Here is a 22,649-nt window from a genome sequence, read left to right as displayed (position 1 = left end):
GCAAACATGGCACATCAGAGGCCAGGGATAGCAACGGCAAACCACGACGCAACAAACACAAGCGCCGCAAATATGGTGAAAACACCGAAGATACGGCAGTTAATGCCGGGTTTAGTGGCTCAAAGTCCGGTCAGCGGAAAGGGCCACTCAAAACTAACAATTCGGGTCCATCCAGTCTGGACCGCATACTCGATCGCCAATGCCAAATTCATGGAACCCCAGGAATGCCAGCCACCCATACCAACAGAGAATGTTGGGTCTTTAAACAAGCCGGCAGGGCAGGCGCCAAAAACAGAGAAGGGGGGTCTCAAAGCGATGATGGCGACGAAGAGCCCAGATCACCGAACACAGGAGGGCAAAAGAAATTTCCCCCATAAATCCAAACGGTGAACGTGGTAAACACCACCCAAATTCCCAACCCGGACCGGATATGCACCCTTAGGGATGCCGACTTAAGGGAACTAGTCATCCCACAATATAAACTAGGGCCGGTCACCTTCAACCGCACGGATCGTCCGGTTAACGCCAATCAGGGCAATCCAGCCGCACTAGTCCTCGACCCAATAATTGACGGGTTCCACCTCACACGAGTCCTTATGGACGGAGGCAGCAGTCTAAACCTGCTTTACCAGGACACATCGCGCAAGATGGGCATCGATCATTTGGTGATCAAACCCACTAAAGCCACTTTTAGAGGCATTATACCAGGTGTGGAAGCCAGCTGTACAGGCTCCATCACCCTTGAGGTAGTCTTTGGATCACCAGACAATTACCGTACCGAAGAGTTAATCTTCGAAATCGTCCCTTTCCGCAGTGATTATCAGGCACTGCTCGGACGAACCACGTTCGCTCGATTCAACGTGGTGCCACATTATGCCTACCGTAAGCTCAAAATGCCCGGTCCACGTGGCGTCATCACGGTTAATGGCAAGGACGAACTTTACTTCGGCACCAACGAGTACACAGCTGCCTTAACAGCAGAAGCAACGAGCAGCACCTTGCAGCCGAACCTCGAGTCGACGGCCAGGCTCCCGGACACCGTCAAAGGACTCCGAACTAGTTCGCGGCAGGATAGCCCGGCTCGTCCAGAGCTCAATTAAACACTCCGGCGAAGGCCAGGACAGGCCGCACCCAGCGGCTCAACCGCTCTCTGGCACGCAAACATTTCTTCCATTTCCTTCGCAGGTTCACCTTTGCGCCGACCAGGACGGGCGATATGGAGGCAGCTCGAACGCGCAAGGGAATCCGTATATATTCCCCGCGATGACCATCCGACTATACTCCGGATCCGCACACAACTTCTTCCCCCCTGGTCTCAGCAGGTTCCACAGTCATATTTCCTTTTATCACATTACCTGTACTTACACGCATCGATGTACTATTCAAATACAACATATGGATTCATATGACGCTTATTTGCTGTTATTTCTTATTACCATTCCTTTATCAAGTGGCATCCGTACACCACGATATGCCTTCAAATATGCCAGGGGCTTCGTTTTACCCATAATACGGCAATAAAGTCCGAATACCCTCATGGAAGTTCGGCACCCCGAACCTATAGCATTATATGCATCAGCTCCGAATCATGTCTTGGGTCAATAGTTGGGTTTGCCCGGCTCCCACGTTTTGGTACCCTACGTTCCGCTATATCGGCTAAGGTAGCACTGGGAGAACTACTGAGATTGTGTCCCGGTTCTTCCGGACGAGCACCTCAGTAGAGAAAGCCGAAAACTGACTGTCATGATACGGCGAGAGCTGGTCAGCTGTTCGAGAGGTTGTAAAATCTTTAAGGATTTCTCCCGCATAATGCCATAACCAATGCAGCGTGCGATGGATCGGTTTTTTCTTCTGATCAGGTGCTTATAGAGCCCCTCGTGTGGTCTTTCGAACACCAGGGGCTGCGCCTACCTTCCTAAAGCTCCTATGGCTAAGTGAGAGCGATAAAGCCCTATAGTCTGATTGCCTGGTTCGTTGTGCTGAACACCTCCTTCGAAGGACCCAAAACTGGGATAAAGAGTGATCAGGTCTATCCCGAACACCCCCGTACTTCTTACGTGGGGGCAGAAGCCGACGACTGGCCAACTCTCAGGATTAACATATAAAACGGCCGCGCAGGAGGATAAACTTTTATATAACAGGCAATAAACAATATAAATGACCTTGTTCAAACATTACAAAGGACAACATGATTTGCATTCATGGAAATATAATGTCCTTGGTACATAGCTCCGCTGCAAGGTAGGATCCTTTCAGGACACTCTCATAATATAATTCGGGCTTACGGTGCTCCTTCCCCTCTGGTGGTGCTTCGGTCATCAGCTTTTCAGCATCCATCTTCCCCCAGTGCACCTTTGCACGGGCGAAGGCCATTCGCGCACCCTCTATACAGACCGACTGCTTGATGACACCAAGTCGAGGGCAGGCACTCACAAGCCGCTTCACGAGCCCGAAGTAGCTGCTTGGAATCGGCTCGGCGGGCCATCGCCGGATAATCAGATCCTTCATGGCTAGTTCCGCCGCCGTATGCAGTTCGATCAGCTGTTTCAGTTGATCGACAAAAGGCACCGGATAATTCGGTGCCAAATACTGCGACCAGAAGAGCTTATCCGTAGTGTTCCTTTCTTCGGCTCAGTAGAATTGGGCGGCATCCGATATGCTGCGGGGCAGCTCGGCAAATACCCTTGAGAAATCCGAATTCAAAATTAGAAACATAATTTTCTCCTCAAATACTTGCTTTACATGGAAAAAAGCCATACCCGCCGCGATCTTCCTCACCTCTTGGATCCCCTGCAGGGCGCTTTGGGTTTCCCCCCGGGCATCGCTCGTCGCCTGATGCGCCTTGGTGAGTTCGGATTCTTTCTCCGTTAAATTCTGCTCCAAGGTCTCGCATTTCTTCACGGCCTCTTGCAACTCCTGCTCTGCTTCAATAACCCTGGCCTCGTGCTTCTCACGAAGAGCCTGCTCTGTGGTTGCCTTTTTCTCGGCCTCGGCCACAGCCTTCTTAAGAGCCTCGACTTCGGTCATCATCCCTAGCGCAAATCATGAAAAATATTTTATCATACTGAAAATTCATTCGCAATAAACGCGAACAAGACTTGCGCATACCTTGTTTATCTCCCAACTGCATTTTCAACTGGCCAAGTTCTTCTTTGGCCCGCTCCAGACTTTGATTCAGTCCGGAGACCTCCGCAGTATGAGAGGCAGCAGCCGCTACAGACGCCTTCTTATAACAGAAGAGAAATAGATGTCATTCAATGAGTCTTCCTGTAAACATATATTTGATCCTCTGTCCGGTTCTTTCTTTCACTGAACAGTGTATCAGGGGCTACTATCCATACCATGACACTCTTCGAAACCTCATAAAACATACCTCAAAACCTTTCATAAGGCTGATACAGGCTTCAGTCAGTCCACTCTCAGCAGACTGAATCTTCTCAATCACCGCACCCATAAGGGCACGGTGTTCATCGATGATGGAGGCGCTCTTCCGCGCCACCAACAAAGCATCAGACACCTCTGGTTGGACAGAGGTTGCCGGTGGAACAGGCATGCCCCCTCCAGCTGAGAGAGGCTGCCTGCTTGATTCTGGAGCCGTATTGGTCTCCGGAATTGCATCCGACTGGGAGCCGAATTCAAGATGGCCCCCGCCGTCAGCTCCCATGGGAATTTTCTCCCCCATGTGTCCGGCCCCTGAAGTGTGACCTCCAGGCACCGCCTTCACGGTCTTTCCCTCTCCTCCTTGGCCGGGGTCCCTCTGGGACGAAGCCTCGGTGTTATTCACCTGTTTGGAGGAAGGGGCCTTCGGGGGCGTCCCGCTCTCCATAGCATCCGAGCTCAGCGAATCCTCTGATGAGGATTGATTGGTACGGGACCTCGCCGGACTACAAGAAATATGGCTTAGGTTAAAATATTATGCCATGATGAGTCTGGACGCATAAACGTACTCGGATTCAATATACTCACGAATTCACCAGGGGCTGGGCCCTGGGATCCCATGCCGGGCCGCTGTCGGCGGCGGTAGTAGACTCCTCCGGAAGAGGAGCTTTTCCCCTTTTAGGCGACTCGGCCTCCAAGTGTGCGGAGGCCGTCCTCTTCTTTCTTCCCCCCGCAGGGGATTCATCTTCCTCCTCCTCGTCGTCCTCTTCGGAGGCGGAACGGGCATCAGAGCCTTCGGATATTGTGTCCGAAGTGCCGCGGCGACGACGGCCGCCCCGGGTCTTTTTGGCCTCCTTCTCGGCCGTCTTCTTCGGCACCTTGTAAGGCGTCAGGACCAGCATCTTCGTCAGAAGTGGGACGGCCGGTTCTTCAGGCAGGGGGGCCGGACAATGGATTTGCTCCGCCTTCTTCGTCCAGCCCTAGGAGAGTTGTAGAAAACACATTAAGCGCTTCCTTTGGGTTATGCGGATAAAAAGTATGATGACTTACCGAACTTGCAGGGCGGGACAGTTGGTACCCGCGGTCTTCGGCGGAGTCCGGCCATGAGTTGCTGGACTTGAAAAGCACCTTCCAGATGTCTTTGTGTGAGGAGCTGAAAAGCTATCGCAGGGTTTGGTGCTTGGCCGGATCGAATTCCCATAGATTGCAAGTCCAGTGTTGACAAGGCAGGATCCGGCGAACTAACATCACATGGACTACATTGACAAGTTCAATGTTCTTGTCTCCCATATCTTTAACGCGCGTCTAGAGCACCGAAAATTCGTCGGACGAAGACCAGTTTAGGCCCTTCTTGACCCAGGATGTAGGCCGCAGAGGGGCTCTGGATCGAAACTCGGGAGTAGCGGCTCATTCCGTGCCACGTGGCTCGGTGATGTAAAACCACTACGGTTGCCACTCCTTGACGGAATCGTTAAAGGTGCCTATTGGCCATGTGACATTGGGCATCTTGCTCACCATAGCGCCCCCTCACTCGGCGTGCTCGCCGCCCACTACCTTGGGCTTCACATTAAAAATCTTCAGCCATAAGCCGAAGTGTGGCGAGATGTGGAGAAAAGCCTCGCACACGACAATGAATGTCGAGCTGTTGAGGAAGGAATTAGGGGACAGATCGTGAAGATCGATCCCATAATAATACATGATGCCGCCAACGAACGGGTGGAGGGGAAAACCTAGCCTGCGGACGAAATGAGGGAGGAATACATCTCTCTCGTGGGGTTCCGGAGTAGGGACGATCTGTCCCGCCGTCGGGAGACGGTGGCTGATTTTCTTGGCCAGATACCCGGCCTCCCGAAGCTTTTTGATATCCTTCTCCCGGACGGTAGAGGCCATCCACTTGCCTCCTACTCCGGATCCGGACATTTTCGGAAGGCCTTTGTGGGCAGAGAAGATGAATGCTTGGGTGCTGGAGCTCGAGCGAAGGGGAATGGATCAGGAAGAAGAAAGCGTGGGTGCGAAAGGGAGTCCTTATCCCCTTATAAAGGCAGCAGGGATCCTGCGCGTCCCCACTTGCCTGGTAAACCCGCTTATTCCCCAAGCGCCGTAATTGATGGCGCGATTGGGTTACCTGAAGGAAATATGCCCTAGAGGCAATAATAAAGTTATTATTTATTTCCTTATTTCATGATAAATGTTTATTATTCATGCTAGAATTGTATTAACCGGAAACATAATACTTGTGTGAATACATAGACAAACAGAGTGTCACTAGTATGCCTCTACTTGACTAGCTCGTTGATCAAAGATGGTTATGTTTCCTGGCCATAGACATGAGTTGTCATTTGATTAACGGGATCACATTATTAGGAGAATGATGTGATTGACTTGACCCATTCCGTTAGCTTAGCACTTGATCGTTTAGTATGTTGCTATTGCTTTCTTCATGACTTATACATGTTCCTATGACTATGAGATTATGCAACTCCCGTTTACCGGAGGAACACTTTGTGTGCTACCAAACATCACAACGTAACTGGGTGATTATAAAGGTGCTCTACAGGTGTCTCCGAAGGTACTTGTTGGGTTGGCGTATTTCGAGATTAGGATTTGTCACTCCGATTGTCGGAGAGGTATCTCTGGGCCCTCTCGGTAATGCACATCACTTAACCCTTGCAAGCATTGCAACTAAAGAGTTTGTTGCAAGATGATGTATTACGGAACGAGTAAAGAGACTTGCCGGTAACGAGATTGAACTAGGATCTGAGATACCGACGATCGAATCTCGGGCAAGTAACATACCGATGACAAAGGGAACAACGTATGTTGTTATGCGGTCTGACCGATAAAGATCTTCGTAGAATATGTGGGAGACAATATGAGCATCCAGGTTCCGCTATTGGTTATTGACCGGAGACGTGTCTCGGTCATGTCTACATAGTTCTCGAACCCGTAGGGTCCGCACGCTTAACGTTACGATGACAGTTATATTATGAGTTTATATGTTTTGATGTACCGAAGGTTGTGCGGAGTCCCGGATGTGATCACGGACATGACGAGGAGTCTCGAAATGGTCGAGACACAAAGATTGATATATTGGACGACTATATTAGGACACCGGAAGTGTTCCGGGTGATTTCGGAGAAAACCGGAGTGCCGGATGGTTACCGGAACCCCCCCGGGAGAAGTAATGGGCCTTATGGGCCTTAGTGGACAGAGAGAGGGGCAGCCAGGAGGGGCCGCGCACGCCCTCCCCCTCTGGTCCGAATTGGACTAGGAGAGGGGGGGCGGCGCCCCCTTTTCCTTCCCCCTCTCTCCCTTCCTTTCCCCCTCCTAGTAGGAGTAGGAAAGAGGGGAGTCCTACTCCTACTAGGAGGAGGACTCCTCCTCCTGGCGCGCCAACAAGGGCCGGCCGGCCTCCCCCTTGCTCCTTTATATACGGAGGCATGGGGCACCCCAGAGACACAACAATTGATCTATTGATCTCTTAGCCGTGTGCGGTGCCCCCCTCCACCATATTACACCTCGATAATATCGTAGCGGTGCTTAGGCGAAGCCCTGCGTCGGTAGAACATCATCATCGTCACCACGCCGTCGTGCTGACGAAACTCTGCCTCAACACTTGGCTGGATCGGAGGTCGAGGGACGTCATCGAGCTGAACGTGTGCTGAACTCGGAGGTGCCGTACGTTCGGTACTTGATCGGTCGGATCGTGATGATGTACGACTACATCAACCGCATTGTGTTAACGCTTCCGCTATCAGTCTACGAGGGTACGTGGACAACACTCTCCCCTCTCGCTGCTATGCATCACCATGATCTTGCGTGTTCGTAGGAAATTTTTTGAAATTACTACGTTCCCCAATAGTGGTATCAGAGCCTGGTTTTATGCGTTGATGTTATGCACGAGTAGAACACAAGTGAGTTGTGGGCGATATAAGTCATACTGCTTACCAGCATGTCATACTTTGGTTCGACGGTATTGTGAGATGAAGCGGCCCGGACCGACATTACGCGTACGCTTACGCGAGACTAGTTTCACCGTTGCGAGCACTCGTTGCTTAAAGGTGACCGGCGGGTGTCTGTCTCTCTCACTTTAGTTGAACCGAGTTTGGCTACGCCCGGTCCTTGCGAAGGTTAAAACAACACCAACTTGACAAACTATCGTTGTGGTTTTGATGCGTAGGTATGAACGGTTCTTGCTAAGCCCGTAGCAGCCACGTAAAACACTCAACAACAAAGTAGAGGACGTCTAACTTGTTTTTGCAGGGCATGTTGTGATGTGATATGGTCAAGACATGATACTGAATTTTATTGTATGAGATGATCATGTTTTGTAACCGAGTTATCGGCAACTGGCAGGAGCCATATGGTTGTCGCTTTATTGTATGCAATGCAATCACCATGTAATTGTTTTACTTTATCACTAAGCAGTAGCGATAGTCGCAGAAGCAATAGTTGGCGAGACGACAACGATGCTATGATGGAGATCAAGGTGTCACGCCGATGACGATGGTGATCATGACGGTGCTTCGGAGATGGAGATCACAAGCACAAGATGATGATGGCCATATCATATCACTTATATTGATTGCATGTGATGTTTATCTTTTATGCATCTTATCTTGCTTTGATTGACGGTTGCATTATAAGATGATCCTTCACTAAATTATCAAAGTATAAGTGTTTTCCCTGAGTATGCACCGTTGCGAAAGTTCTTCGTGCTGAGACACCACGTGATGATCGGGTGTGATAGGCTCTACGTTCAAATACAACGGGTGCAAAATAGTTGCACATGCGGAATACTCAGGTTAAACTTGACGAGCCTAGCATATAACAGATATGGCCTCGGAACACGGAGACCGAAAGGTCGAGCGTGAATCATATAGTAGATATGATCAACATAGTGATGTTCACCGTTGAAACTACTCCATCTCACGTGATGATCGGACATGGTTTAGTTGATATGGATCACGTGATCACTTAGAGGATTAGAGGGATGTCTATCTAAGTGGGAGTTCTTAAGTAATATGATTAATTGAACTTGAATTTATCATAAACTTAGTACCTGATAGTATTTTGCTTGTCTATGTTAATTGTAGATAGATGGCCCATGTTGTTGTTCCGTTGAATTTTAATGTGTTCCTTGAGAAAGCAAAGTTGAAAGATGATGGTAGCAATTACACGGACTGGGTCCGTAACTTGAGGATTATCCTCATTGCTGCACAGAAGAATTACGTCCTGGAAGCACCGCTGGGTGCCAGGCCTGCTGCAGGAGCAACACCAGATGTTATGAAACGTCTGGCAGAGCAAAGGTGATGACTACTCGATAGTTCAGTGTGCCATGCTTTACGGCTTAGAACCGGGTCTTCAACGACGTTTTGAACGTCATGGAGCATATGAGATGTTCCAGGAGTTGAAGTTAATATTTCAAGCAAATGCCCGGATTGAGAGATATGAAGTCTCCAATAAGTTCTACAGCTGCAAGATGGAAGAGAATAGTTCTGTCAGTGAGCATATACTCAAAATGTCTGGGTATAACAATCACTTGATTCAACTGGGAGTTAATCTTCCGGATGATAGCGTCATTGACAGAATTCTTCAATCACTGCCACCAAGCTACAAGAGCTTCATGATGAACTATAATATGCAAGGGATGAATAAGACAATTCCCGAGCTCTTCGCAATGCTAAAGGCAGCGGAGGTAGAAATCAAAAAAGGAGCATCAAGTGTTGATGGTCATTAAGACCACTAGTTTCAAGAAAAAGGGTAAAGGGAAGAAGAAGGGGAACTTCAAGAAGAACAGCAAACAAGTTGCTGCTCAGGAGAAGAAACCCAAGTCTGGACCTAAGCCTGAGACCGAGTGCTTCTACTACAAGCAGACTGGTCACTGGAAGCGGAACTGCCCCAAGTATTTGGCGGATAAGAAGGATGGCAAGGTGAACAAAGGTATATGTGATATACATGTTATTCATGTGTACCTTACTAATGCTCGCAGTAGCACCTGGGTATTAGATACTGGTTCTGTTGCTAATATTTGCAACTCGAAACAGGGGCTACGGATTAAGCGAAGATTGGCTAAGGACGAGGTGACGATGCGTGTGGGAAATGGTTCCAAAGTCGATGTGATCGCAGTCGGCACGCTACCTCTACATCTACCTTCGGGATTAGTTTTAGACCTAAATAATTGTTATTTGGTGCCAGCGTTAAGCATGAACATTATATCTGGATCTTGTTTGATGCGAGACGGTTATTCATTTAAATCAGAGAATAATGTGTTCTATTTATATGAGTAATATCTTTTATGGTCATGCACCCTTGAAGAGTGGTCTATTTTTGTTGAATCTCGATAGTAGTGATACACATATTCATAATATTGAAGCCAAAAGATGCAGAGTTGATAATGATAGTGCAACTTATTTGTGGCACTGGCGTTTAGGTCATATCGGTGTAAAGCGCATGAAGAAACTCCATACTGATGGACTTTTGGAACCGCTTGATTATGAATCACTTGGTACTTGCGAACCGTGCCTCATGGGCAAGATGACTAAAACACCGTTCTCCGGAACTATGGAGAGAGCAACAGATTTGTTGGAAATCATACATACAGATGTATGTGGTCCGATGAATATTGAGGCTCGTGGCGGATATCGTTATTTTCTCACCTTTACAGATGATTTGAGCAGATATGGGTATATCTACTTAATGAAACATAAGTCTGAAACATTTGAAAGGTTCAAAGAATTTCAGAGTGAAGTTGAAAATCATCGTAACAAGAAAATAAAGTTTCTATGATAAGATCGTGGAGGAGAATATTTGAGTTACGAGTTTGGTCTACATTTGAAACAATGCGGAATAGTTTCGCAACTCACGCCACCCGGAAAACCACAACGTAATGGTGTGTCCGAACGTCATAATCGTACTTTACTAGATATGATGCGATCTGTGATGTCTCTTACTGATTTACCGCTATCGTTTTGGGGTTATGCTTTAGAGATGGCTGCATTCACGTTAAATAGGGCACCATCAAAATCCGTTGAGACGACGCCTTATGAACTATGGTTTAGCAAGAAACCAAAGTTGTCGTTTCTTAAAGTTTGGGGCTGCGATGCTTATGTGAAAAAACTTCGACCTGATAAGCTCAAACCCAAATCGGAGAAATGTGTCTTCATAGGATACCCAAAGGAGACTGTTGGGTACACCTTCTATCACAGATCTGAAGGCAAGATATTCTTTGCTAAGAATGGATCCTTTCTAGAGAAGGAGTTTCTCTCGAAAGAAGTGAGTGGGAGGAAAGTAGAACTTGATGAGGTAACTGTACCTGCTCCCTTATTGGAAAGTAGATCATCACAGAAATCAGTTTCTGCGACACCTACACCAATTAGTGAGGAAGTTAATGATAATGATCATGAAACTTCAGATCAAGTTATTACTGAACCTCGTAGGTCAACTAGATCAAGATCCGCACCAGAGTGGTACGGTAATCCTGTTCTGGAGGTTATGTTACTAGACCATGACGAACCTACGAACTATGAAGAAGCGATGGTGAGCCCAGATTCCGCAAAATGGCTTGAAGCCATGAAATCCGAGATGGGATCCATGTATGAGAACAAAGTATGGACTTTGGTTGAATTGCCCAATGGTCGGCAAGCCATTGAAAATAAATGGATCTTCAAGAAGACTGACGCTGATGGTAATGTTACTGTCTATAAAGCCCGACTTGTTGCGAAAGGTTTTTGACAAGTTCAAGGGATTGACTACGTTGAGACCTTCTCACCCGTAGCGATGCTTAAGTCTGTCCGAATCATGTTAGCAATTGCCGCATTTTATGATTATGAAACTGCATTCCTGAATGGATTTCTGGAAGAAGAGTTGTATATGATGCAACCGGAAGGTTTTGTCGATCCAAAGGAAGCTAACAAAGTGTGCAAGCTCCAGCGATCCATTTATGGACTGGTGCAAGCCTCTCGGAGTTGGAATAAATGCTTTGATAGTGTGATCAAAGCATTTGGTTTTATACAGACTTTTGGAGAAGCCTGTATTTACAAGAAGGTGAGTGGGAGCTCTGTAGCATTTCTGATATTATATGTGGATGACATATTGCTGATTGGAAATGATATAGAATTTCTGGATAGCATAAAGGGATACTTGAATAAGAGTTTTTCAATGAAAGACCTCGATGAAGCTGCGTATATATTGGGCATCAAGATTTATAGATATAGATCAAGATGCTTAATTGGACTTTCACAAAGCACATACCTTGACAAAGTTTTGAAAAAGTCCAAAATGGATCAAGCAAAGAAAGGGTTCTTGCCTGTGTTACAAGGTGTGAAATTGAGTAAGACTCAATGCCCGACCACTGCAGAAGATAGAGAGAAGATGAAAGATGTTCCCTATGCTTCAGCCATAGGCTCTATCATGTATGCAATGCTGTGTACCAGACCTGATGTATGCCTTGCTATAAGTCTAGCAGGAAGGTACCAAAGTAATCCAGGAGTGGTTCACTAGACAGCGGTCAAGAACATCCTGAAATACCTGAAAAGGACTAAGGATATGTTTCTTCTTTATGGAGGTGACAAAGAGCTCATCGTGAATGGTTACGTCGATGCAAGCTTTGACACTGATCTGGACGATTCTAAATCGCAAACCGGATACGTGTTTACATTGAACGGTGGAGCTGTCAGTTGGTGCAGTTCTAAACAAAGCGTCGTGGCGGGATCTACGTGTGAAGCGGAGTACATAGCTGCTTTGGAAGCAGCAAATGAAGGAGTCTGGATGAAAGAGTTCCTATCCGATCTAGGTGTCATACCTAGTGCATCGGGTCCAATGAAAATCTTTTGTGACAATACTGGTGCAATTGCCTTAGCAAAGGAATCCAGATTTCACAAGAGAACCAAGCACGTCAAAAGACGCTTCAATTCCATCCGGGATTTAGTCCAGGTGGGAGACAAAGAAATTTGCAAGATACATACGGATCTGAATGTTGCAGACCCCTTGACTAAGCCTCTTCCACGAGCAAAACATGATCAGCACCAAGGCTCCATGGGTGTAAGAATCATTACTGTGTAATCTAGATTATTGACTCTAGTGCAAGTGGGAGACTGAAGGAAATATGCCCTAGAGGCAATAATAAAGTTATTATTTATTTCCTTATTTCATGATAAATGTTTATTATTCATGCTAGAATTGTATTAACCGGAAACATAATACTTGTGTGAATACATAGACAAACAGAGTGTCACTAGTATGCCTCTACTTGACTAGCTCGTTGATCAAAGATGGTTATGTTTCCTGGCCATAGACATCAGTTGTCATTTGATTAACGGGATCACATTATTAGGAGAATGATGTGATTGACTTGACCCATTCCGTTAGCTTAGCACTTGATCGTTTAGTATGTTGCTATTGCTTTCTTCATGACTTATACATGTTCCTATGACTATGAGATTATGCAACTCCCGTTTACCGGAGGAACACTTTGTGTGCTACCAAACATCACAACGTGACTGGGTGATTATAAAGGTGCTCTACAGGTGTCTCCGAAGGTACTTGTTGGGTTGGCGTATTTCGAGATTAGGATTTGTCACTCCGATTGTCGGAGAGGTATCTCTGGGCCCTCTCGGTAATGCACATCACTTAAGCCTTGCAAGCATTGCAACTAAAGAGTTTGTTGCAAGATGATGTATTACGGAACAAGTAAAGAGACTTGCAAGTAACGAGATTGAACTAGGTATTGAGATACCGACGATCGAATCTCGGGCAAGTAACATACCGATGACAAAGGGAACAACGTATGTTGTTATGCGGTCTGACCGATAAAGATCTTCGTAGAATATGTGGGAGCCAATATGAGCATCCAGGTTCCGCTATTGGTTATTGACCGGAGACGTGTCTCGGTCATGTCTACATAGTTCTCGAACCCGTAGGGTCCGCACGCTTAACGTTACGATGACAGTTCTATTATGAGTTTATATGTTTTGATGTACCGAAGGTTGTTCGGAGTCCCGGATGTGATCACGGACATGACGAGGAGTCTCGAAATGGTCGAGACATAAAGATTGATATATTGGACGACTATATTAGGACACCGGAAGTGTTCCGGGTGATTTCGGAGAAAACTGGAGTGCCGGAGGGTTACCGGAACCCCCCGGGAGAAGTAATGGGCCTTATGGGCCTTAGTGGAGAGAGAGAGGGGCAGCCAGGAGGGGCCGCGCGCCCCCTCCCCCTCTGGTCCGAATTGGACTAGGAGAGGGGGGCGGCGCCCCCCTTTCCTTCTCCCTCTCCCCCTTCCTTTCCCCCTCCTAGTAGGAGTAGGAAAGAGGGGAGTCCTACTCCTACTAGGAGGAGGACTCCTCCTCCTGGCGCGCCAACAAGGGCTGGCCGGCCTCCCCCTTGCTCCTTTATATACGGGGGCAGGGGGGCACCCCAGAGACACAACAATTGATCTATTGATCTCTTAGCCGTGTGCGGTGCCCCCTCCACCATATTACACCTCGATAATATCGTAGCGGTGCTTAGGCGAAGCCCTGCGTCGGTAGAACATCATCATCGTCACCACGCCGTCGTGCTGACGAAACTCTCCCTCAACACTCGGCTAGATCGGAGTTCGAGGGACGTCATCGAGCTGAACGTGTGCTGAACTCGGAGGTGCCGTACGTTCGGTACTTGATCGGTCGGATCGTGATGACGTACGACTACATCAACCGCGTTGTGTTAACGCTTCCGCTATCGGTCTACGAGGGTACGTGGACAACACTCTCCCCTCTCGTTGCTATGCATCACCATGATCTTGCGTGTTCGTAGGAATTTTTTTGAAATTACTACGTTCCCCAACATTACCCACACCCGTATTGATGAGAATCCCGTGATAAGGGGACACGATATCTGCTTCAATAAAACGTGCGAAGAAAACCGCCTCGCAATATGTGCAGTAGCTGGTTAGGAAAAATGGTTCGAATAATGACCGGGCCGTGGCGTGATGTCACGCTTTGAAACTTGTCAGCAGATTAGATTTGTGGAATATTATACTCACTACGGTGGTATGTGGAATTTATTTTGCAGAGCCGGACATGATCCTTGTGTTCAAAAACTTCTATGGAGTATTCGGAGGAGGAACCCGCCTTGCAATGCCGAAGACAATCTGCACGCCGGACTCGTCGTCATTGAAGCCTGGTTCAGGGGCAACTGAGGGAGTCCTGGATTAGGGGGTCCTCGGACAGCCGGACTATATACTTTAGCCGGACTGTTCGACTATGAAGATACAAGACTCAAGACTTCGTCCCGTGTCCGGATGGGACTCTCCTTTGCGTGGAAGGCAAGCTTGGCAATACGGATATGTAGATATCCTCCCTTGTAACCGACTCTGTGTAACCCTACCCCCTCCGGTGTCTATATAAACCGGAGGGTTTGGTCTGTAGGACGACGACAATCATAATCATAGGCTAGCTTCTAGGGTTTAGCCTCTACGATCTCGTGGTAGATCAACTCTTGTAATACTCATATCATCAAGATCAATCAAGCAGGAAGTAGGGTATTACCTCCATCGAGAGGGCCCGAACCTGGGTAAACATTGTGTCCCCCGCCTCCTGTTACCATCCGCCTTAGACGCACAGTTCGGGACCCCTTACCCAAGATCCGCCGGTTTTGACACCGACACCCGACGCGCGCGCGCACGCGCCGGCCACCTCCTGCTTGCCTGCTCGCCGCTGGACTCCCCCGAGGGCGCCACCTCCCCCCTCGACCCTCTGCACCTCCTCCCTCCTTGCAGCTCTCTCCCCTCCCCTCTCTGCTCTCTTCCCGAGCGCAGCCGTCGCCGCCGTTCGCCATAGCCACGGCCACCGCCTTCCCCTCGCTCCCTCGACATGTCCACATGCTCCGCCTCCGTCGTATACGCCTCCTTGACAACCCACGCGAAGCCGGATGCCCACGAACACTGTCGACGCCATCGTCTTCAACCCTCGGCTCCCTAGATCGCCGGCAACGCCCCGACGTCGTCCGACCTCCTACGAGCCCGCTGAGACGCGTGCTGCAACCGCTGTGAGCTCCATCGTTGTTTGCCCCACTTCCCCATGCCTCTCGATCACCGTAGCCGCCATTTTGACCGAAGCCGAAGCTCATCGCCGTCGGCCGTGATGCCGCCGTCGTTTTAGCCACCACAGCTCGCGCCTGAGCATGTCAACGCGCTCGGTGCCTTCCCAGGAGCACCCAGCTCCCACCAGCTCTTCCTCCCGAGCACCCTAACGCCGAGCCCAAACTAACCCGAGCTCCGGCCGCCGCCTCGCTCGTCGCCGTCGCCAAGTCCGGCCTCCCCAGCACGAACTGATGCCACGGTTTGATGCGCGCACACACCAGCTACGCATAGATGCCCTCGGCCGCTGTTTTGGTCGCCGGAGCGCGAAACCCGCAGCTCTCCGCCGCGTCTCGCCTCGCCGGCGTCGAGTCGCCGGCAGGTTTTGACCCAGTTGACCCGGGTTTGGCCCCGCTGACCCGGTTGACCCAGTTTGACCTCCCCTGGGTTGCTGGCAACTGGGCCCTAGCCCCTGCTAACTGTAATTAAGTTTTTAATTAAGCTTAATTAGCCCTACTGACACTGACATGCGGGACCCAGATGCTAATTAACATCCTAATTAAACCAGTTTAGTTAATAACCCTATTTTAGTTAGTTCTGTCACTGACGTGTGGGTCCCAGCCGTCAGGTTTGACCTGGCTGACCCGTTGACCGCTGACGTCACAGTGACGCGGTGCTGATGCAGTTAATTATTTTTTGGATTTATTCTTATTCAGGAAATTTCAGAAAATAATGCTAACTTCAAAAATTCATAGAAATTAATCCGTAACTCCAAATCAAACAAATTATATATGAAAAATGATCCAAAAAATCCAATCTATCCATTTGTACCATTTGCATGCATGTTTGAACAGCCTAAGGTTGCTGTATATGGCAATTTGCATAATTGACATTTAAATAAGCACATATGGAGTTTGAATTTGAACCCTTGGTTCAAACCAACTTCATATAATCTGTATTCTAGTTGCATTAGCTCAGACCACAACATATTGCCATGTCATGATCATGCATCATATTGTTGCATTGCATTGATTGTGTTCTTCCTTGTTTGCCGGTAATTGTCCCCTCTCAGTAGACGACGTTCCGACGATGAGTTTGATGATACCGATGAAGAACTATACTATCTTCAGAAGTGCCAGGTGAGGGAGTCCTGGATTAGGGGGTCCTCGGACTATATACTTTAGCCGGACTGTTGGACTATGAAGATACAAGACTCGAGACTTCGTCCCATGTCCGCATGGGACTCTCCTTTGCGTGGAAGGCAAGCTTGGCAATACGGATATGTAGATCTCCTCCCTTGTAACCGACTCTGTGTAACCCTAGCCCCCTCCAGTGTCTATATAAACCGGAGGGTTTAGTCCGTAGGACAACAACAATCATAATCATAGGCTAGCTTCTAGGGTTTAGCCTCTACGATCTCGTGGTAGATCAACTCTTGTAATACTCATATTATCAAGATCAATCAAGCAGGAAGTAGGGTATTACCTCCATCGAGAGGGCCCGAACCTGGGTAAACATTGTGTCCCCCGCCTCCGGTTACCATCCGCCTTAGACGCACAGTTCGGGACCCCCTACCCGAGATCCTCCGGTTTTGACACCGACATTGGTGCTTTCATTGAGAGTACCACTGTGCCGTCGCGATAAAGGCTTGATGGCTCCTTCGATCATCGACAATGATGCGATCCAGGGTGAGGCTTTCCTCCCCGGATAGATCTTCGTATTCGGCGGCTTCGTATTGCGGGCCAACTCGCTTGGCCATTTGGAGCAGATCGAGAGCTACGCCCCTGGCCATCAGGTCAGGTTTGGAAACTTGAACTATACTGCCGACATCTGCGGAGACTTGATCTTCGACGGATTTGAGTCAATGTCAGGTGCGCCGCACAGTCACAACGAGCATGACTTTGCTCTGTCGTCGGGCAGTGTTCGGGAGATCACACCTGCGACTACTCCGGCCCTCAATCCGGAACAGATTGCGCCATCCGAGGACGGGTGGGTGGACCCCGCCATGAAGGCCGCGCACTCAGCGGCGATGGAGCCGAATGCTGACTTCACCTCTTATGAGACCCGTATTGCCAGACACTTGGATTCGTCCTCGGCCACGGGCTCCGAACCGCCTACATTCGTGCCAATCGAATCTGATTGGGCACCGATCATGGAGTTTTCCTTCGCGGATATCTTTCAGCACTCACCACTGGGCAACGTGCTAAACTCATTAAGATCTCTCTCCTTGTCAGGAGTGTCGGATGTGGGGTTCCGGCAAACCCTTAAGGTTCAAACACTGGGGTGCGCGCGAAGTCTTTCCCTCTTACCGATCTACGCTCTAGCTCGCTAAGATCTCGCGGGAGAACTCGACGAACTCGCAACACAGAAATACCCGAGGTTTATATTGGTTCGGGCCACCGTTGTGGTGTAATACCCTACACCGGTGTGGTGGTGGTGGATTGCCTCTTGGGCTGATGATGAAGAGCACAAGGGAAGAACAGCCTCCTGAGGTTGAGGTGTTCTTGTGGGTAGGCTCTCGATCGGGTTGGATCAAGCTAAGATGATCCCGTCCCCCTACTATGGTGGCTAGCTCTACTTATATAGGCCCTGGTCCTCCTCCCAAATATCGAGCGGGAAGGGAGCCAACAACGGCGTGCAAATTTAAAGGGGGACAACTAGTACAAGGTATCCTGACAAAAGCGGTCTTCGCCTGCGAAAAGCTCTGGTGGTGACGCTGCCTTGGGCTCCACGATGACCTCCGTCTTGCCGTCCTCCTGGTCTTGGTCTCATTGCACCAATATAGCAACCTTTGCCTGATGCCTCGGTACTCTTCGCCTGCGCTGGCCTCCTTAGCACCAAAGAGGAAATAAGGACGTTGCGCACGCTCACTACAAAAAAAGGACACATCCGTGGCATTTTGGGCCGAACAAAAAAAATTTATGTCATACATATGACACTTCTATGACGATAATTGTGACAAAACCCGGTATTGTCATAGATGTGGTGGGCTCCTACTTCTATGACAAAAATCATGACAGAAAATGGGCTTTTCGTCCTGGGTGGGCCGGAGACGCAGCTGCATGACATTCTTTGGGCCGTCCATGACGGAAAAAAACGTGGTAGAAGCGAGGGCGAGGAAAAATTCGGGGAGTTCCCGGTTACGGTTGGAGGTCGGGGGCCGAGTGATGTGCGTTTCTCTTGTACACGTACGCGCGTGTGTGCGAGGCGTTGGCTCTAACTGAACCCGAGCGAGGCGTTGGGCTCTAACTGAACCCGTGCGATTGCACTGCAGGCTACGCGTTACTGAACCTGAGCGATCGATCGATGGCTGTTAACTGAACCCGATCGAGCGATTCCTTCGCTACTGCTGCTAACTGAAGCCGATCGATGCTGCCTCTGGGATGAACAGGAACCCGTGGTGTGGTGGAGGGCTGGATGAACAGTAGACAGTGGAGGGGTGCCCGTGGAGGGGTTGGTGAACAAGACCCCGTGGTGTGGAGGGCTGGATGAACAGTAGACGGTGGGGGGGTGCCCGTGGAGGGGTGGTTGAACAGTAGTCGGTGGAGTAGCGCGCGGTGGAGGCTGGATGAACAGGAGCCCGTGGAGGCTGGAGGAGGTCGATTGTAGCCCGTGGAGGCTGGAGGAGGTCGACGGTGGAGATGAACAGTATCCCGTGGAGTCCCGTTTTGCGGTACGCCACACCCCTCCCGATGAACAGGACCCCCGTTTCGACCGTAGGAGGTCCGTTTCGTCCGTTTTGGGGTACGCCACACCCCTCCCGATCAACAGGACCCCCGTTTCGACCGTAGGAGGTCCGTTTCGTCCGTTTTGCGGTACGCCACACCCCTCCCGATCAACAGGACCCCCGTTTCGACCGTAGGAGGTCCGTTTCCGCCGTTTTGCGGTACGCCACACCCCTCCCGATCAACAGGACCCCCGTTTCGACCGTAGGAGGTCCGTTTCCTCCGTTTTGCGGTACGCCACACTCCTCCCGATCAACAGGACCCCGTTTCGACCGTAGGAGGTCCGTTTCCTCCGTTTTGCATTATGCCACACCCCTCCCCATGAACACGACGCATTCTGTTGCCTCCCCATGAACACCATGACGACGCTGTTTCTCCGTTCCGACCCAGCCATGTACACGACCCTGGCCGTACGTATACGCGAGTAGGCGTTCGAGACCCCGCCCGTATGTACACATACGTGGCCATATTTTCTTTCTTGCACCCTGGCCGCTGTACGTACGTGTACATGCTACGTGCGCACCTCTACTACGACACGTACGCGCCTCTACATCCACCAGTATATATGTACGTACACGTTCGCGACCAGAATGACAACGCTACGTACGCTTCGACCAGGTGGGTCCCGACTGTCAGGCACTTCCTTGCATGCGAAGATGTAGCTGGTGGGTCCCAGCAGTTAGGGGGGCGAATCGTTTTTTTTTTTGCCCGGACGCACTTCCTTGTGTGCGAAGGTGTAGCTGGTGGGTCCCAGCAGTCAGGGGGAAACGTTTTTTCGTGAAATACGGTGGCCCGTCTGGTGGGTCCCCGCTGTCAGGTGGAGGAATAATTATTTTGCGCGTAATAAGGAGGCACTTCCTTGCTGTGGCCGTGGACCCAACTGTCAGCGTCTCCACGCACAGTACTCTTCAGATGGAAGTCGGTCGTTGACCACATTGACCACGCCGCGCCGAGAGCACCACGGCGGTGGACGACGGTGAGGCCTAGGAAGGGGACGACACGGAGGCAGGGACGACTCGACAGTTGTTTCCCACGCGGAGGGGAGTACGACTGTACGAGGCTTTACTGGTTCATCTGCCGTTGCCGGAGAATAATAGCAGGTGTGGGTGAGTAGAGGGATGGCTAGGCCAGCGATGGGAGTACGGTGGGGCGGTGAGGCCTGCGCGGCAGCACAGCCGGCCGCGGGGAGGAGGGAGCAGGCAGTCCCGCCAGCGCTTGTTTGAGCGGCTGGAGCAGGAAGAGTAGAGATTGAAGAAGCACGATGGCCGTTGGATGGACATCCAACAGTCAGTGCTTGTGCGTCAACCTTTTTTTAGGAAAGCCTCAAATTTGTGGAAAACAGCATACAGCCCATCTGCCATTATTTCTAATAATTTACAGCCCATTTGCTAATTCTTAAGGTTTTTTTGGAGCCCATATTCTTTTTGTTAGCATTACAGCCCATATTGTGGCCATGGTTAAAAAAATTATATGAAATTTTGCATATTTCGGTGCGGTCCGAACTATTTTTAATCCCGAAATTTCGACTAACATTCAAACTGATTTTAAAAATAAATGTATATCAATATAAAATCCAACAAATTCTGCACGCATAAAAATTAATGTAATTTAAAATCTTGAAATGAAAAAAAAAGATATTTGAAACTAATTGCCAGTTTGATGTGTTTTAAAAATGTACAGCCCATTTCTCATGACTGATGGGCCATTTTCTCAGCCAGCCGAATGAAAGCTCTCCTCGTCTTGAAAGATTTGCAGCCCAACAGGCCTGACAAAGCGACTTACTTGGCAAATCACAAAAAAATTGGGCTCTGGCCGTGGACCCAGCTGTCAGCCTCTCCACGTACAGTACTCTTCCGATGGAAGTCGTTCCTTGACCACGTTGACCACGCCGCGCGGAGAGCACCACGGCGGTGGACGACGGCAAGGCCTAGGAAGGGGACGACGCGGAGCCGCGGAAGACGCGGCAGTGGAAGCCCGCGCGAAGAGGAGTACGAGGGTTCACTGGTCCGGCTGCGGTGTGAGGCTACCGTCGCCGCAGGGCCTGGCCAGCGGTGGGAATAGTAGAGGGCGGTGAGGCCTCTGCGGCAGCACAGCCGGCCACGGGAGGCAGGAGCATGCGGCACGACCGGCGCTGCTTTGGGCGGCTGGAGCAAGAAGACCAGAGGTTGAAGAAGCACTACGGCCATTGGATGGACATCGTACGGTCACTGGAGCTAGAATCGTTCATATTGACTAAGTTGACAAAGCCCTTCATCCCCGTCAACTTAGTAGGCCCACAAGTCAGCCTCCCACCAAGGTGGGTCCCAGCTAGCCGGGGGAGTATTCATTTTTTTGTGCGTAATAAGGAGGCACTTCCCGGGGGCCGAGCTGACAGCGGGGGGAATATTTTTTTCACGAAATATGGTGGCCTGTCCGGTGGGTCCCAGCAGTCAGGGGGAAACGTTTTTTTCGCAAAATACTGGTGGCCCGTCCGGTGGCTCCCCGCTGTCAGGTGGAGGAATAATTATTTTCCGCGTAATAAGGTGGCACTTCCTTGCGGCTGCCATGGACCCAGCTGTCAGCCTCTCCACGTACAGTACTCTTCCGATGGAAGTCGGTCGTTGACCACATTGACCACGCCACGCCGAGAGCACCACGGCGGTGGACGACGGTGAGGCCTAGGAAGGGGACGACACGGAGGCAGGGACGACTCGACAGTTGTTTCCCACGCGGAGGGGAGTACGACTGTACGAGGTTTTACTGGTTCATCTGCCGTTGCCGGAGAATAATAGCAGGTGTGGGTGAGTAGAGGGATGGCTAGGCCAGCGATGGGAGTACGGTGGGGCGGTGAGGCCTGCGCGGCAGCACAGCCGGCCGCGGGGAGGAGGGAGCAGGCAGTCCCGCCAGCGCTTGTTTGAGCGGCTGGAGCAGGAAGAGCAGAGATTGAAGAAGCACGATGGCCGTTGGATGGACATCCAACAGTCAGTGCTTGTGCGTCAACCTTTTTTTAGGAAAGCCTCAAATTTGTGGAAAACAGCATACAGCCCATCTGCCATTATTTCTAATAATTTACAGCCCATTTGCTAATTCTTAAGGTTTTTTGGAGCCCATATTCTTTTTGTTAGCATTACAGCCCATATTGTGGCCATGGTTAAAAAAATTATATGAAATTTTGCATATTTCGGTGCGGTCCGAACTATTTTTAATCCCGAAATTTCGACTAACATTCAAACTGATTTTAAAAATAAATGTATATCAATATAAAATCCAACAAATTCTGCACGCATAAAAATTAATGTAATTTAAAATCTTGAAATGAAAAAAAAAAGATATTTGAAACTAATTGCCAGTTTGATGTGTTTTAAAAATGTACAGCCCATTTCTCATGACTGATGGGCCATTTTCACAGCCAGCCGAATGAAAGCTCTCCTCGTCTTGAAAGATTTGCAGCCCAACAGGCCTGACAAAGCGACTTACTTGGCAAATCACAAAAAAATTGGGCTATG

The sequence above is a fragment of the Triticum aestivum genome, chromosome 3D, assembly GCF_018294505.1.
Source record: "Triticum aestivum cultivar Chinese Spring chromosome 3D, IWGSC CS RefSeq v2.1, whole genome shotgun sequence".
Lineage (NCBI taxonomy): Eukaryota > Viridiplantae > Streptophyta > Magnoliopsida > Poales > Poaceae > Triticum > Triticum aestivum.
Note: the sequence above shows the minus strand (reverse complement) of the source record.